General features: G+C 45.5%; 1 protein-coding gene across 3 annotated transcripts in view; it reads right to left on the bottom strand.

Annotated features, from left to right (window-relative positions):
- ADAMTS6 (ADAM metallopeptidase with thrombospondin type 1 motif 6) overlaps window positions 1–15403 on the bottom strand; it is a 270149-nt gene that overhangs the window by 69122 nt on the left and 185624 nt on the right. The gene's annotated exons all lie outside the window — the stretch shown is intronic.

Here is a 15403-nt window from a genome sequence, read left to right as displayed (position 1 = left end):
TGGCATATATTTAGGCCTAGCACACAGGCAGAGGAGAGGTTCATTCAACTTTGGGTAGCCTCGCAATATAATGGTAAAATGAAAATAAAAATAGGATTGAATGAGGAAGTGCCCTGGAGTCCAATAATATATGGTTATGGGGAGGTAGTTAATGTCTAATCTGGACAAGGGACGGACAGGTCCTGTGGGATCCATGCCTGGTTCATTTTTATGAACGTCAGCTTGTCCACATTGGCTGTAGACAGGCGGCTGCGTTTGTCTGTAATGACGCCCCCTGCCGTGCTGAATACACGTTCAGACAAAACGCTGGCTGCCGGGCAGGCCAGCACCTCCAAGGCATAAAAGGCTAGCTCTGGCCACGTGGACAATTTAGAGACCCAGAAGTTGAATGGGGCCGAACCATCAGTCAGTACGTGGATTGGTGTGCACACGTACTGTTCCACCATGTTAGTGAAATGTTGCCTCCTGCTAACACGTTGCGTATCAGGTGGTGGTGCAGTTAGCTGTGGCGTGTTGACAAAAGTTTTCCACATCTCTGCCATGCTAACCCTGCCCTCAGAGGAGCTGGCCGTGACACAGCTGCCTTGGCGACCTCTTGCTCCTCCTCTGCCTTGGCCTTGGGCTTCCACTTGTTCCCCTGTGACATTTGGGAATGCTCTCAGTAGCGCGTCTACCAACGTGCGCTTGTACTCGCGCATCTTCCTATCACGCTCCAGTGCAGGAAGTAAGGTGGGCACATTGTCTTTGTAGCGTGGATCCAGCAGGGTGGCAACCCAGTAGTCCGCACAGGTTAAAATGTGGGCAACTCTGCTGTCGTTGCGCAGGCACTGCAGCATGTAGTCGCTCATGTGTGCCAGGCTGCCCAGGGGTAAGGACAAGCTGTCCTCTGTGGGAGGCGTATCGTCATCGTCCTGCCTTTCCCCCCAGCCACGCACCAGTGATGGACCCGAGCTGCGTTGGGTGCCACCCCGCTGTGACCATGCTTCATCCTCATCCTCCTCCACCTCCTCCTCATCCTCGTCCTCCTCGTCCTCCAGTAGTGGGCCCTGGCTGGCCACATTTGTACCTGGCCTCTGCTGTTGCCAAAAACCTCCCTCTGAGTCACTTCGAAGAGACTGGCCTGAAAGTGCTAAAAATGACCCCTCTTCCTCCTCCTCCTCCTCCTCCTCCTGGGCCACCTCCTCTTCCATCATCGCCCTAAGTGTTTTCTCAAGGAGACATAGAAGTGGTATTGTAACGCTGATAACGGTGTCATCGCCACTGGCCATGTTGGTGGAGTACTCGAAACAGCGCAACAGGGCACACAGGTCTCGCATGGAGGCCCAGTCATTGGTGGTGAAGTGGTGCTGTTCTGTAGTGCGACTGACCCGTGCGTGCTGCAGCTGAAACTCCACTATGGCCTGCTGCTGCTCGCACAGTCTGTCCAGCATGTGCAAGATGGAGTTCCACCTGGTGGGCACGTCGCATATGAGGCGGTGAGCGGGAAGGCCGAAGTTACGCTGTAGCGCAGACAGGCGAGCAGCAGCAGGATGTGAACGCCGGAAGCGCGAACAGACGGCCCGCACTTTATGCAGCAGCTCTGACATGTCGGGGTAGTTGTGAATGAACTTCTGCACCACCAAATTCAGCACATGCGCCAAGCAAGGGATGTGCGTCAAATTGGCTAGTCCCAGAGCTGCAACGAGATTTCGCCCATTATCACACACCACCAGGCCGGGCTTGAGGCTCACCGGCAGCAACCACTCGTCGGTCTGTTGTTCAATACCCCGCCACAACTCCTGTGCGGTGTGGGGCCTGTCCCCCAAACATATGAGTTTCAGAATGGCCTGCTGACGTTTACCCCGGGCTGTGCTGAAGTTGGTGGTGAAGGTGTGTGGCTGACTGGATGAGCAGGTGGAAGAAGAGGAGGAGGAAGCCGAGAAGGAGGAGGTGGCAACAGGAGGCAAAGAATGTTGCCCTGCGATCCTTGGCGGCGGAAGGACGTGCGCCAAACAGCTCTCCGCCTGGGGCCCAGCTGCCACTACATTTACCCAGTGTGCAGTTAGGGAGATATAGCGTCCCTGGCCGTGCTTACTGGTCCACGTATCTGTGGTTAGGTGGACCTTGCTACAGATGGCGTTGCGCAGTGCACACTTGATTTTATCGGATACTTGGTTGTGCAGGGAAGGCACGGCTCTCTTGGAGAAGTAGTGCCGGCTGGGAACAACATACTGTGGGACAGCAAGCGACATGAGCTGTTTGAAGCCGTCTGTGTCCACCAGCCTAAATGACAGCATTTCATAGGCCAGTAGTTTAGAAATGCTGGCATTCAGGGCCAGGGATCGAGGGTGGCTAGGTGGGAATTTACGCTTTCTATCAAATGTTTGTGAGATGGAGAGCTGAACGCTGGCGTGTGACATGGTTGAGACGCTTGGTGACGGAGGTGGTGGTGGTGGTGTTGGTGGTACATCCCCTGTTTGCTGGGCGGCAGGTGCCAACGTTCCTCCAGAGGCGGAGGAAGAGGCCGAGGCGGCAGCAGCAGAATAGGCCGAGGCGGCAGCAGCAGAAGAGGTAGCAGGGGGAGCCTGAGTGACTTCCTTGGTTTTAAGGTGTTTACTCCACTGCAGTTCATGCTTTGCATGCAGGTGCCTGGTCATGCAGGTTGTGCTCAGGTTCAGAACGTTAATGCCTCGCTTCAGGCTCTGATGGCACAGCGTGCAAACCACTCGGGTCTTGTCGTCAGCACATTGTTTGAAGAAGTGCCATGCCAGGGAACTCCTTGAAGCTGCCTTTGGGGTGCTCGGTCCCAGATGGCGGCGGTCAGTAGCAGGCGGAGTCTCTTGGCGGCGGGTGTTCTGCTTTTGCCCACTGCTCCCTCTTTTGCTACGCTGTTGGCTCGGTCTCACCACTGCCTCTTCCTCCGAACTGTGAAAGTCAGTGGCACGACCTTCATTCCATGTGGGGTCTAGGACCTCATCGTCCCCTGCATCGTCTTCCACCCAGTCTTGATCCCTGACCTCCTGTTCAGTCTGCACACTGCAGAAAGACGCAGCAGTTGGCACCTGTGTTTCGTCATCATCAGAGACATGCTGAGGTGGTATTCCCATGTCCTCATCATCAGGAAACATAAGTGGTTGTGCGTCAGTGCATTCTATGTCTTTCACCGCTGGGGAAGGGCTAGGTGGATGCCCTTGGGAAACCCTGCCAGCGGAGTCTTCAAACAGCATAAGAGACTGCTGCATAACTTGAGGCTGAGACAGTTTCCCTGGTATGCATGGGGGTGATGTGACAGACTGATGGGGTTGGTTTTCAGGCGCCATCTGTGCGCTTTCTGCAGAAGACTGGGTGGGAGATAATGTGAACGTGCTGGATCCACTGTCGGCCACCCAATTGACTAATGCCTGTACCTGCTCAGGCCTTACCATCCTTAGAACGGCATTGGGCCCCACCATATATCGCTGTAAATTCTGGCGGCTACTGGGACCTGAGGTAGTTGGTACACTAGGACGTGTGGATGTGGCAGAACGGCCACGTCCTCTCCCAGCACCAGAGGGTCCACTAACACCACCACGACCATGTCCACGTCCGCGTCCCTTACTAGATGTTTTTCTCATTGTTATGGTTCACCACAACAACAAATATATTATTTGGCCCAATGTATTGTATTCAAATTCAGCGGGATATAAATTTGAGGCCTAGTATTTAGGCGCTGGGTGACCGGTATGGATTTAGTGACAGAATTGGACTTGGAAATGCACAGAAGCGTGTGTGTGTGAAGTTATTCTGAATGACCCAATGTGCACCTTGAATATTATATACCCTTTTAGGGATAGATTTCAAATAGCTCTGATATAGCAGAAACCACTAAATTATGAAATTGCTAAATTGGGAATTGTATTTCAACCCAGAACAAAAAATGTGCTTTGACGGACACTAAATAACTTTCCCAGCCACAACAGGACAGCGTTAACGAGAGATTTAGCAGGATATAAATTTGAGGCCTAGTATTTAGGCGCTGGGTGACAGGTATGGGTTTAGTGACAGAATTAGACTTAGAAATACACAGTAGCGGGTGTGTGTGAAGTTATTCTGAATGACCCAATGTGCACCTTGAATATTATATACCCTTTTAGGGATAGATTTCAAATAGCTCTGATATAGCAGAAACCACTAAATTATGAAATTGCTAAATTGGGAATTGTATTTCAACCCAGAACAAAAAATGTGCTTTGACGGACACTAAATAACTTTCCCAGCCACAACAGGACAGCGTTAACGAGAGATTTAGCAGGATATAAATTTGAGGCCTAGTATTTAGGCGCTGGGTGACAGGTATGGGTTTAGTGACAGAATTAGACTTAGAAATACACAGTAGCGGGTGTGTGTGAAGTTATTCTGAATGACCCAATGTGCACCTTGAATATTATATACCCTTTTAGGGATAGATTTCAAATAGCTCTGATATAGCAGAAACCACTAAATTATGAAATTGCTAAATTGGGAATTGTATTTCAACCCAGAACAAAAAATGTGCTTTGACGGACACTAAATAACTTTCCCAGCCACAACAGGACAGCGTTAACGAGAGATTTAGCAGGATATAAATTTGAGGCCTAGTATTTAGGCGCTGGGTGACAGGTATGGGTTTAGTGACAGAATTAGACTTGGAAATACACAGTAGCGGGTGTGTGTGAAGTTATTCTGAATGACCCAATGTGCACCTTGAATATTATATACCCTTTTAGGGATAGATTTCAAATAGCTCTGATATAGCAGAAACCACTAAATTATGAAATTGCTAAATTGGGAATTGTATTTCAACCCAGAACAAGAAATGTGCTTGAACGGACACTAAATAACTCGCCCAGCTACAGCACTAAGGACAGATTTAGCTGGATATAAATTTGAGGCCTAGTATTTAGGCGCTGGGTGACAGGTATGGGTTTAGTGACAGAATTAGACTTGGAAATGCACAGTAGCGGGTGTGTGAAGTTATTCTGAATGTCCCTATGTGCACCTTCAATATGATCTACCCTTTTAGGGATAGATTTCAAATAGCTCTGATATAGCAGAAACCACTAAATTATGAAATTGCTAAATTGGGAATTGTATTTCAACCCAGAACAAGAAATGTGCTTGAACGGACACTAAATAACTCGCCCAGCTACAGCACTAAGGACAGATTTAGCTGGATATAAATTTGAGGCCTAGTATTTAGGCGCTGGGTGACAGGTATGGGTTTAGTGACAGAATTAGACTTGGAAATACACAGTAGCGGGTGTGTGTGAAGTTATTCTGAATGACCCAATGTGCACCTTGAATATTATATACCCTTTTAGGGATAGATTTCAAATAGCTCCGATATAGCAGAAACCACTAAATTATGAAATTGCTAAATTGGGAATTGTATTTCAACCCAGAACAAGAAATGTGCTTGAACGGACACTAAATAACTCGCCCAGCTACAGCACTAAGGACAGATTTAGCTGGATATAAATTTGAGGCCTAGTATTTAGGCGCTGGGTGACAGGTATGGGTTTAGTGACAGAATTAGACTTGGAAATGCACAGTAGCGGGTGTGTGAAGTTATTCTGAATGTCCCTATGTGCACCTTCAATATGATCTACCCTTTTAGGGATAGATTTCAAATAGCTCTGATATAGCAGAAACCACTAAATTATGAAATTGCTAAATTGGGAATTGTATTTCAACCCAGAACAAGAAATGTGCTTGAACGGACACTAAATAACTCGCCCAGCTACAGCACTAACGACAGATTTAGCTGGATATGAATTTGAGGCCTAGTATTTAGGCGCTGGGTGACAGGTATGGGTTTAGTGACAGAATTAGACTTGGAAATACACAGTAGCGGGTGTGTGTGAAGTTATTCTGAATGACCCAATGTGCACCTTGAATATTATATACCCTTTTAGGGATAGATTTCAAATAGCTCTGATATAGCAGAAACCACTAAATTATGAAATTGCTAAATTGGGAATTGTATTTCAACCCAGAACAAGAAATGTGCTTGAACGGACACTAAATAACTCGCCCAGCTACAGCACTAAGGACAGATTTAGCTGGATATAAATTTGAGGCCTAGTATTTAGGCGCTGGGTGACAGGTATGGGTTTAGTGACAGAATTAGACTTGGAAATGCACAGTAGCGGGTGTGTGAAGTTATTCTGAATGTCCCTATGTGCACCTTCAATATGATCTACCCTTTTAGGGATAGATTTCAAATAGCTCTGCTATAGCAGAAACCACTAAATTATGAAATTGCTAAATTGGGAATTGTATTTCAACCCAGAACAAGAAATGTGCTTGAACGGACACTAAATAACTCGCCCAGCTACAGCACTAAGGACAGATTTAGCTGGATATAAATTTGAGGCCTAGTATTTAGGCGCTGGGTGACAGGTATGGGTTTAGTGACAGAATTAGACTTGGAAATACACAGTAGCGGGTGTGTGTGAAGTTATTCTGAATGACCCAATGTGCACCTTGAATATTATATACCCTTTTAGGGATAGATTTCAAATAGCTCTGATATAGCAGAAACCACTAAATTATGAAATTGCTAAATTGGGAATTGTATTTCAACCCAGAACAAGAAATGTGCTTGAACGGACACTAAATAACTCGCCCAGCTACAGCACTAAGGACAGATTTAGCTGGATATAAATTTGAGGCCTAGTATTTAGGCGCTGGGTGACAGGTATGGGTTTAGTGACAGAATTAGACTTGGAAATGCACAGTAGCGGGTGTGTGAAGTTATTCTGAATGTCCCTATGTGCACCTTCAATATGATCTACCCTTTTAGGGATAGATTTCAAATAGCTCTGATATAGCAGAAACCACTAAATTATGAAATTGCTAAATTGGGAATTGTATTTCAACCCAGAACAAGAAATGTGCTTGAACGGACACTAAATAACTCGCCCAGCTACAGCACTAACGACAGATTTAGCTGGATATGAATTTGAGGCCTAGTATTTAGGCGCTGGGTGACAGGTATGGGTTTAGTGACAGAATTAGACTTGGAAATACACAGTAGCGGGTGTGTGTGAAGTTATTCTGAATGACCCAATGTGCACCTTGAATATTATATACCCTTTTAGGGATAGATTTCAAATAGCTCTGATATAGCAGAAACCACTAAATTATGAAATTGCTAAATTGGGAATTGTATTTCAACCCAGAACAAGAAATGTGCTTGAACGGACACTAAATAACTCGCCCAGCTACAGCACTAAGGACAGATTTAGCTGGATATAAATTTGAGGCCTAGTATTTAGGCGCTGGGTGACAGGTATGGGTTTAGTGACAGAATTAGACTTGGAAATGCACAGTAGCGGGTGTGTGAAGTTATTCTGAATGTCCCTATGTGCACCTTCAATATGATCTACCCTTTTAGGGATAGATTTCAAATAGCTCTGATATAGCAGAAACCACTAAATTATGAAATTGCTAAATTGGGAATTGTATTTCAACCCAGAACAAGAAATGTGCTTGAACGGACACTAAATAACTCGCCCAGCTACAGCACTAAGGACAGATTTAGCTGGATATAAATTTGAGGCCTAGTATTTAGGCGCTGGGTGACAGGTATGGGTTTAGTGACAGAATTAGACTTGGAAATACACAGTAGCGGGTGTGTGTGAAGTTATTCTGAATGACCCAATGTGCACCTTGAATATTATATACCCTTTTAGGGATAGATTTCAAATAGCTCTGATATAGCAGAAACCACTAAATTATGAAATTGCTAAATTGGGAATTGTATTTCAACCCAGAACAAGAAATGTGCTTGAACGGACACTAAATAACTCGCCCAGCTACAGCACTAAGGACAGATTTAGCTGGATATAAATTTGAGGCCTAGTATTTAGGCGCTGGGTGACAGGTATGGGTTTAGTGACAGAATTAGACTTGGAAATGCACAGTAGCGGGTGTGTGAAGTTATTCTGAATGTCCCTATGTGCACCTTCAATATGATCTACCCTTTTAGGGATAGATTTCAAATAGCTCTGATATAGCAGAAACCACTAAATTATGAAATTGCTAAATTGGGAATTGTATTTCAACCCAGAACAAGAAATGTGCTTGAACGGACACTAAATAACTCGCCCAGCTACAGCACTAACGACAGATTTAGCTGGATATGAATTTGAGGCCTAGTATTTAGGCGCTGGGTGACAGGTATGGGTTTAGTGACAGAATTAGACTTGGAAATGCACAGTAGCGGGTGTGTGAAGTTATTCTGAATGACCCTATGTGCACCTTGAATATTATATACCCTTTTAGGGATAGATTTCAAATAGCTCTGATACAGCAGAAACCACTAAATTTTTAAATTGCTAAATTGGGAATTGTATTTCAACCCAGAACAAAAAATGTGCTTTGACGGACACTAAATAACTTTCCCAGCCACAACAGGACAGCGGTAACGAGAGATTTAGCGGGATATAAATTTGAGGCCTAGTATTTAGGCGCTGGGTGACCGGTATGGATTTAGTGACAGAATTAGACTGGGATATGGCCAAAAAATAACCACACTATTGCTGGTTAAATGCACTTGGTGATGGGCGCAGCTTGCCCCTGATGTAGTATATGGCCAAAAAATGAACAGACTATTGCTGGTTAAATGCACTTGGTGTCACAGCTTGACCAACCACACTACTGAGGGTTAAATGCACTTGGTGACGGGCGCAGCTTGCCCCTGATGTAGTATATGGCCAAAAAATGAACAGACTATTGCTGGTTAAATGCACTTGGTGTGATAGCTTGACCAACCACACTACTGAGGGTTAAATGCACTTGGTGACGGGCGCAGCTTGCCCCTGATGTAGTATATGGCCAAAAAATAAACAGACTATTGCTGGTTAAATGCACTTGGTGTGACAGCTTCACCCTGATGTAGGCTTTAGCCAAAAAACAAACGCACCATTGAGGGTTAAATGCACTTGGTGACAGGCGCAGCTTGCCCCTGATGTAGTATATGGCCAAAAAATAAACAGACTATTGCTGGTTAAATGCACTTGGTGTGACAGCTTCACCCTGATGTAGGCTTTAGCCAAAAAACAACCACACCATTGAGGGTTAAATGCACTTGGTCGCAGCTTGTGCTGGCGCACCACAAGACACAAAATGGCCGCCGATCACCCCAGAAAAATGTGACTGACAAACGGTCTGGGCAGCCTAAAAACAGTGAGCAATTGAGGATCAGCAGCTCAATGATCCACAGCTGCAGATCGATCAGTTAATCAAGTCCTTTGGAGGAGTTAATCTGCCTAATCTCGCCCTACTGTCGCAGCCGCAACCTCTCCCTACGCTAATCAGAGCAGAGTGACGGGCGGCGCTATGTGACTCCAGCTTAAATAGAGGCTGGGTCACATGGTGCTCTGGCCAATCACAGCCATGCCAATAGTAGGCATGGCTGTGATGGCCTCTTGGGGCAAGTAGTATGACGCTTGTTGATTGGCTGCTTTGCAGCCTTTCAAAAAGCGCCAAGAAAGCGTCACAAAAGCGCGAAGAAAGCGACGAACACCGAACCCGAACCCGGACTTTTACGAAAATGTCCGGGTTCGGGTCCGTGTCACGGACACCCCAAAATTCGGTACGAACCCGAACTATACAGTTCGAGTTCGCTCATCCCTAATTAGGACCTATTTTACCGACATGTTCAATGATATACTGTATGATGTGTTTATGTTCATTTACTCTGGTGGCCCCAAGCAACTCCAGTCCAACACTGGAGTTGTCCAGCTGTTTAACACTTTTTGGCTTTCCCTCATCCCTCAAACAGACCTGTAAAGGGAAGCCGCTTGGAGGACCAAGTCACCCAGTAACCAGTCATTAGCTGCAACAGCACATGTGACCCCCATCCGTGCCGGAAGTTTACATGTGGGGAACAGGAAATGCAGCTGTGGACCAAAGGATCTAGAAACGAGGGACAAGGAGCAGGCAAGGTAAGGTCTGGTGGTGGGAGCCAAAAAGTGTTAAAAAGCTGGACACTCCCTTTAAAGGGAACCTGTCACCAGTTTTATAGTGTCCTAACTAAGGGCAACATAAAAAGGTGACTGATTCCCTTAGCAAAATGCTGGGTCACTTTATTTAATTGACCCAGTCAATCTGCCAACATCTTGTATTGAAAAGCTCCAGCTCCTAATGATGAGTCCTGAATATTCATGATATCTCCCTGACTCTCCCCGCCCACCTGCTGCTGAATGACAGTTATTTTCCATGAATCAGCAGCAGGTGGGCAGGGGAGTGGCTATAGCTCTGAATTAAATATAAGCTGGACTCACTGACATCACGCTGGACTCAAATCAGCTCATTAGCATGCGGCATCTTTGTGTGTATATTATGAGGTAACCATCTTTCACACCAGTAAGTGAATACATCTAAGGTACTTTTTAGTAGTTAATGATTGTATATAATTAGTTAGATTATAATTAAATATCCACATGACAGGTTCCCTTTAAGGATATTCCTTTCCATGCCCTATTTAAGGGTAAGGGATATATCCCTCCACACTCTTATACTCTTTTGGCAAGGTAATACCTAGTTATCAATTTATTCATACATTTGTTCAAACACCCAGGAGGAATAATGGAGGAAAGGCACAATGCAGAATACTAAGAAACAAGGTTATCTGGTTATTTTATGTGGAAGTCAAGTATTTACTAAAGTAGACATGTCAGGAGAGCGGACAGGGGCTTGGATAAAACAGGAATTCAGATATGTATGCGTTATACACACATAGAGGTGCGAGATACAATTAGGAAGAACAGACTGGAGGCTTCCAAGGGTTCCATTAAGCCACTGGGATACGTAGCACCATGAAGCAGCTGCTAGTAACATTTTTCATTTCCTGCCTTTTACAGTCTGCATTAGGAGTTTTCTAAATTAATAAACATCGTTTTGTAAGAATGCTTGGCTTTCCAATACAAAAAGAAGTGGCCTGGAGGAGGAAAGTCATTTTCATGTCAGGAGAGCGGTCAGGGAACAAGAGAAAGAAATTAGTTTACCCTGGAGAGGTAGGAGACCTTCACAAAGAGCACAATCAGCAAAGAGTTACCTCTTAAAATGATTAAAGGGATGATGAATGCTGACACTGAGCATAAATGGTTGGAGAAAAGCAGCAGGTTTACGAAACACATAAGTCATGCACACACCGTCGGGTTTTCGTACAGTCAGTTCTCGCATTCATCAACAGTGGGGCCTCGAAGTCCCGATCAGCAGCCAGGCCTGTCCCAGCCCCTATGCTGTATTTTTTGCCTCCTGGGTGTGTCATATGAAAACAATTTGGTATGAACATAAATTCATAGAGTTACGTCTATAATCTCCGATATTGGTCTAGAGATCTGGATAAACCGGACAGAAGTCTGGACACACTGACTGATAAGGGTATGATCACACGCGTGGTCGTGCTGTTTCAGTGGCTCTGTATTGTTAATAGCTGTGCAGTACTGAAGGTGCCGAGCGGCCGCTAACAATACAGACCCACTGACCCATTACTTTAATTTGGGAGTGCGGTGGCCTTTTAAGGCCACACATTACTTGAACGCAGCATGGCCACGTCACGACTGTGCCCTGCTGTCGTACCCTGAAAGAGAAGCTCCTGTTAAATTTTCATAATAATTATTCTTAGAGGGTCCTTTAAATTCCCCAATAGATTTTTGCTTTTTGTTTAATTTTTGCAGCTGTTTTTCAAACGGTCAGTATTTGGTCAGTGTTTTTTATCAGTATTCGTAAGCCAAAACCAGCAGCAGGTCTAAACACAGAATAGGGGAAAAACTTTCCATCAAAGATATTGTCCACGTTTTTTATTTTGATGAGCTATCCTCAACTCTTTTAAGACCTCATCCATAGGTAGTAGTTTCGGTCCACATCCGATCCGCATTCATTTCAATGGGGCCGCAAAAGATGCGCACAGCAGATCATGTGCAGTCTGTATCGTTATGTCCGCTCTGCGGCCCTGAAAAAAAGATAGAACATGTCCTATTCTTGTTGCTCCGCAGACAAGGATTGGACATTTCTAGTGGACGTTGAGAAAAAATGGTGGCGTGCACAGAGCCGGGATCTGTGTTTTACGGACAGCAAAATAAATATGGTAGTGTGCATGAACCCCTACACTTTTTTTCTCTGTAGGTTTGACTCCCAGTCTTGACCCATAAAATATAGATCACACAAGGACGGCTCCTGTATACACTTTATTTTTCATTTCTCAATTGCTAGACTAGAATGGTGAGCCTGATACGCAAAAACGAAGCAGAACATGCACTGAGTTTCTCAGATTCGGCACATGGATCTGTGAAAAAAAAAACTGAATGTACTCCTTATGCATTCCGTTTCCGTATTCCCGTTTTTCCGTTCCATTGAAAGATAGAACATGTCCTATTATTGCCCGCAAATCACGTTCCGTGGCTCCATTGAAGTGGCTCCATTCAACGTGTGCTGTCCACATCCGTTGTTCTGTTCCACGGTCCGCAAAAAAAGAAAGAGAATGTCCTAAATAGGTATTTTCTATGATAGTGGCTGCCATGTGTGGTCCGCAAATTGTGGAACACACACAGGCCAGTATCCGTGGTTTGTGAATCCGCAAATTGCAGATCTGCAAAACACTACGGTCGTGTGAATGCACCCTTAGAACTGATGCACCGGGGGATCGGTGAGGGTGAGTACGGATTCTTTCTTGGTTTTTTTTTTCAATCCAGTCTAAGCCCGCGGCAAATTTGGCCTTCTAGACAATCTCTTATAAATATTCTATTAAACCTCATGCACACGAACATTTATTGTTTCCCTGTCCGTTCCGTTTTTTTTTTTTTTTTTATAAATATTCTATTAAGGCCTCATGTACACGAACGTATTTTGTTTCCCTGTCCGTTCCGTTTGTTTTTTTTGAGGATATGATGCAGATCCATTCATTTCAATGAGTCCGCAAAAAACGCGGACAGCACATAGTGTGCTATCCGAATCCGTATGTTCGTTCCGTAGCCCCGCAAAAAAAATATAACATGTCCTATTCTTGTCCGTTTTAGGCATTGTTACAATTTGCGGACCGCAGATCACATACGGTCGTGTGCATCTAGCCTAAATCTACAGTAAGTACTCATGCCTTGCATTGACACCAGAACTACTGGGGGCATTGATCGCTGACGCACACCTATAGGAATTTATAATGGTAGAGACTAGGACAATTTTTTGATATACTGCAATTTTTTGTGCACTTTCAACCATGATCATTTGAAAGACGTCCTTATACAAAGGATGAAGTACTGAGTACACTTTACATATCCCTAACACTTACAAACTGCCTTCGGGAGAGGGGATGGTGCGGCATGCACAGTAGAACCACTAAAATTATTTTAAACATTACTCCGTCCCTTTTAATAGACTCCAACCCTTTTGTTACATCACACATTCTTGAAGCATCCCACCTTTTTCTTATATCGCCATGCCTTTGCATGCACATTAGTGAGTGGTTGTGTCTAATGACGCAGCACCCAGCTGCTGTATACATTTAAAGGGCTTTTTTGATCAGTATCAGATCGGTGGCAGTACGAAACCCGAGCCCCTTGCCGAATAGTGTTGAGCGAGCATGCACTAGTTCGGCTCGAGCATCGTGGTGCTCGGCACATCACGGTGTTCGGCCGAATACCCCGTGTGTTCGAGCACGATGCTCGACTCTCCTCCCCGCACATTTGTTGGCTTCTACGCAGCCAATAAACGTGCAGGTAAGTGCTCCCATTCACTGTAATGCCGTAGCCATGTTGGCTGCTGGCATTACAGTGACTGATCCCACAGTCAGAAGAAGATGACGGTGGGGAACGGCAATTAGTGTTTCACGAGGTGGATGATGATGATGAGACACAGTTGCCAATAAGTCAACCGCAATTAGTGTCTCAAGAGGTTCATGAGGAGGATGAGACACAGTTGTCAATAACTGAGGTCAACAAGTCAGGAGGATGAGCAGAGTGAGGAAGTGGAAGAGGAGATGCTGGACAATAAAGTCACTGACCCAACCTGGGAAGGTGGCAAGCCGAGCGAGGACAGCAGTACAGAGGGGGAGGGATCCACAGCACCGCAACAGGCTGGAAGAGGCAGTGGGGTGGCAAAAGAGAGAAGGCTGGCCACACCAAACAGACACGCAACTGTTCCCCGGAGCACCCCCTTGCAGCAATCTCCCTTGCCAAGGGGTAGGTGTTCTGCAGTCTGGCGCTTTTTTGAGGAAAGTGCGGACGATAAAAGAATTGTAATTTGCAACCAGTGCTGTACCAAAATGAGCAGGGATGTGAACACTAGCAACCTCACTACCACCAGCATGATCCGCCACATGGCATCTAAGCACCCTAATAGGTGGGCCGAACGTCTGGTTCCACAACCAGTGTCTGCGAGTCACACCACTGCATCCTCCTACCCTGTGTTACGTACTGGCCAATACTGTGTCCAAGATGAGGCCCGGATGCCTCCCGCCATGCACCTAGACCTTTGCAAGCACCATCAGCTAGCACATCCACTTCTGTGTCCCAGCGCAGCGTACAGATGTCTATACCCAAGACTAGTGACATCACGTTCATCGGTCACATGGCCTAGGAGCAGCTCAGCCGTATAGAAGTGAATGGGGCTGAGCGCGATACCAAGCACAACCAATATACAATGTATGGCGCTATGCTTGGTGGGATGAAAGAAGGGCGCGGCGCTCGAGGAGTGCTGGTGCCTTCTCAAACAGCCGACCAGAGGGGAAACTGGGTGTTGGACCACCACCGATCAGATACTGATGACCTATCCAGAGGTTTGGTCATCAGTTAAAAAGTGTTGGAAAGCACCTTTAAAGTACATGGAGAAAGCTTTCCCAGAAGATTTGCCATCTGTTCTGGGAAGGGAGGCATGTCACCTCTTTTTCCAGGAGCCTCCGCTGCTTCGGGAGAGTTGGCAAGTAAGCCCTAAGACACCCATCAAGTGTCTGACTGATAGACAGATAGGACTTCATGATTAAACAATTATACATTTGGGTATTTTAATGAATAAATTCATACTTTTTAAGACAGTGATACATCCAGTGCACCCAAAACTAATTTCTTGCTCTTAACTATAAGCTTTAATATTCTTAAAATTTTTCATAAGTGTAGACATTGGCATGCCAGACCTCAAGCACACAAACACTAAGCAATCCGGATATTTTGGGTGCTGCAATCACAAAAAGCCACTAAAGTAAATATGACAAAGGGTAACAATAAAAAAAGCGCAATACTTTTATTTTCTCATAACCGCCTTAGAGCCTGTCTGCCTTATTTCCTGATCACGACCATGTAAGTGCGTGGGTTCTTGAAGACCGGGAAAGATGATGCCCAAATCTGTTAGCACAACGATTAAGAAAGCTAACTACACTACAAGGGACACATCCCCACTGGGTGAT

Source organism: Bufo gargarizans, chromosome 1, assembly GCF_014858855.1.
Source record: "Bufo gargarizans isolate SCDJY-AF-19 chromosome 1, ASM1485885v1, whole genome shotgun sequence".
NCBI classification, from domain to species: Eukaryota; Metazoa; Chordata; class Amphibia; order Anura; family Bufonidae; genus Bufo; species Bufo gargarizans.
The sequence above is the reverse complement of the archived record's forward strand: the minus strand, read 5'-3'. Positions and strand labels throughout refer to the sequence as shown.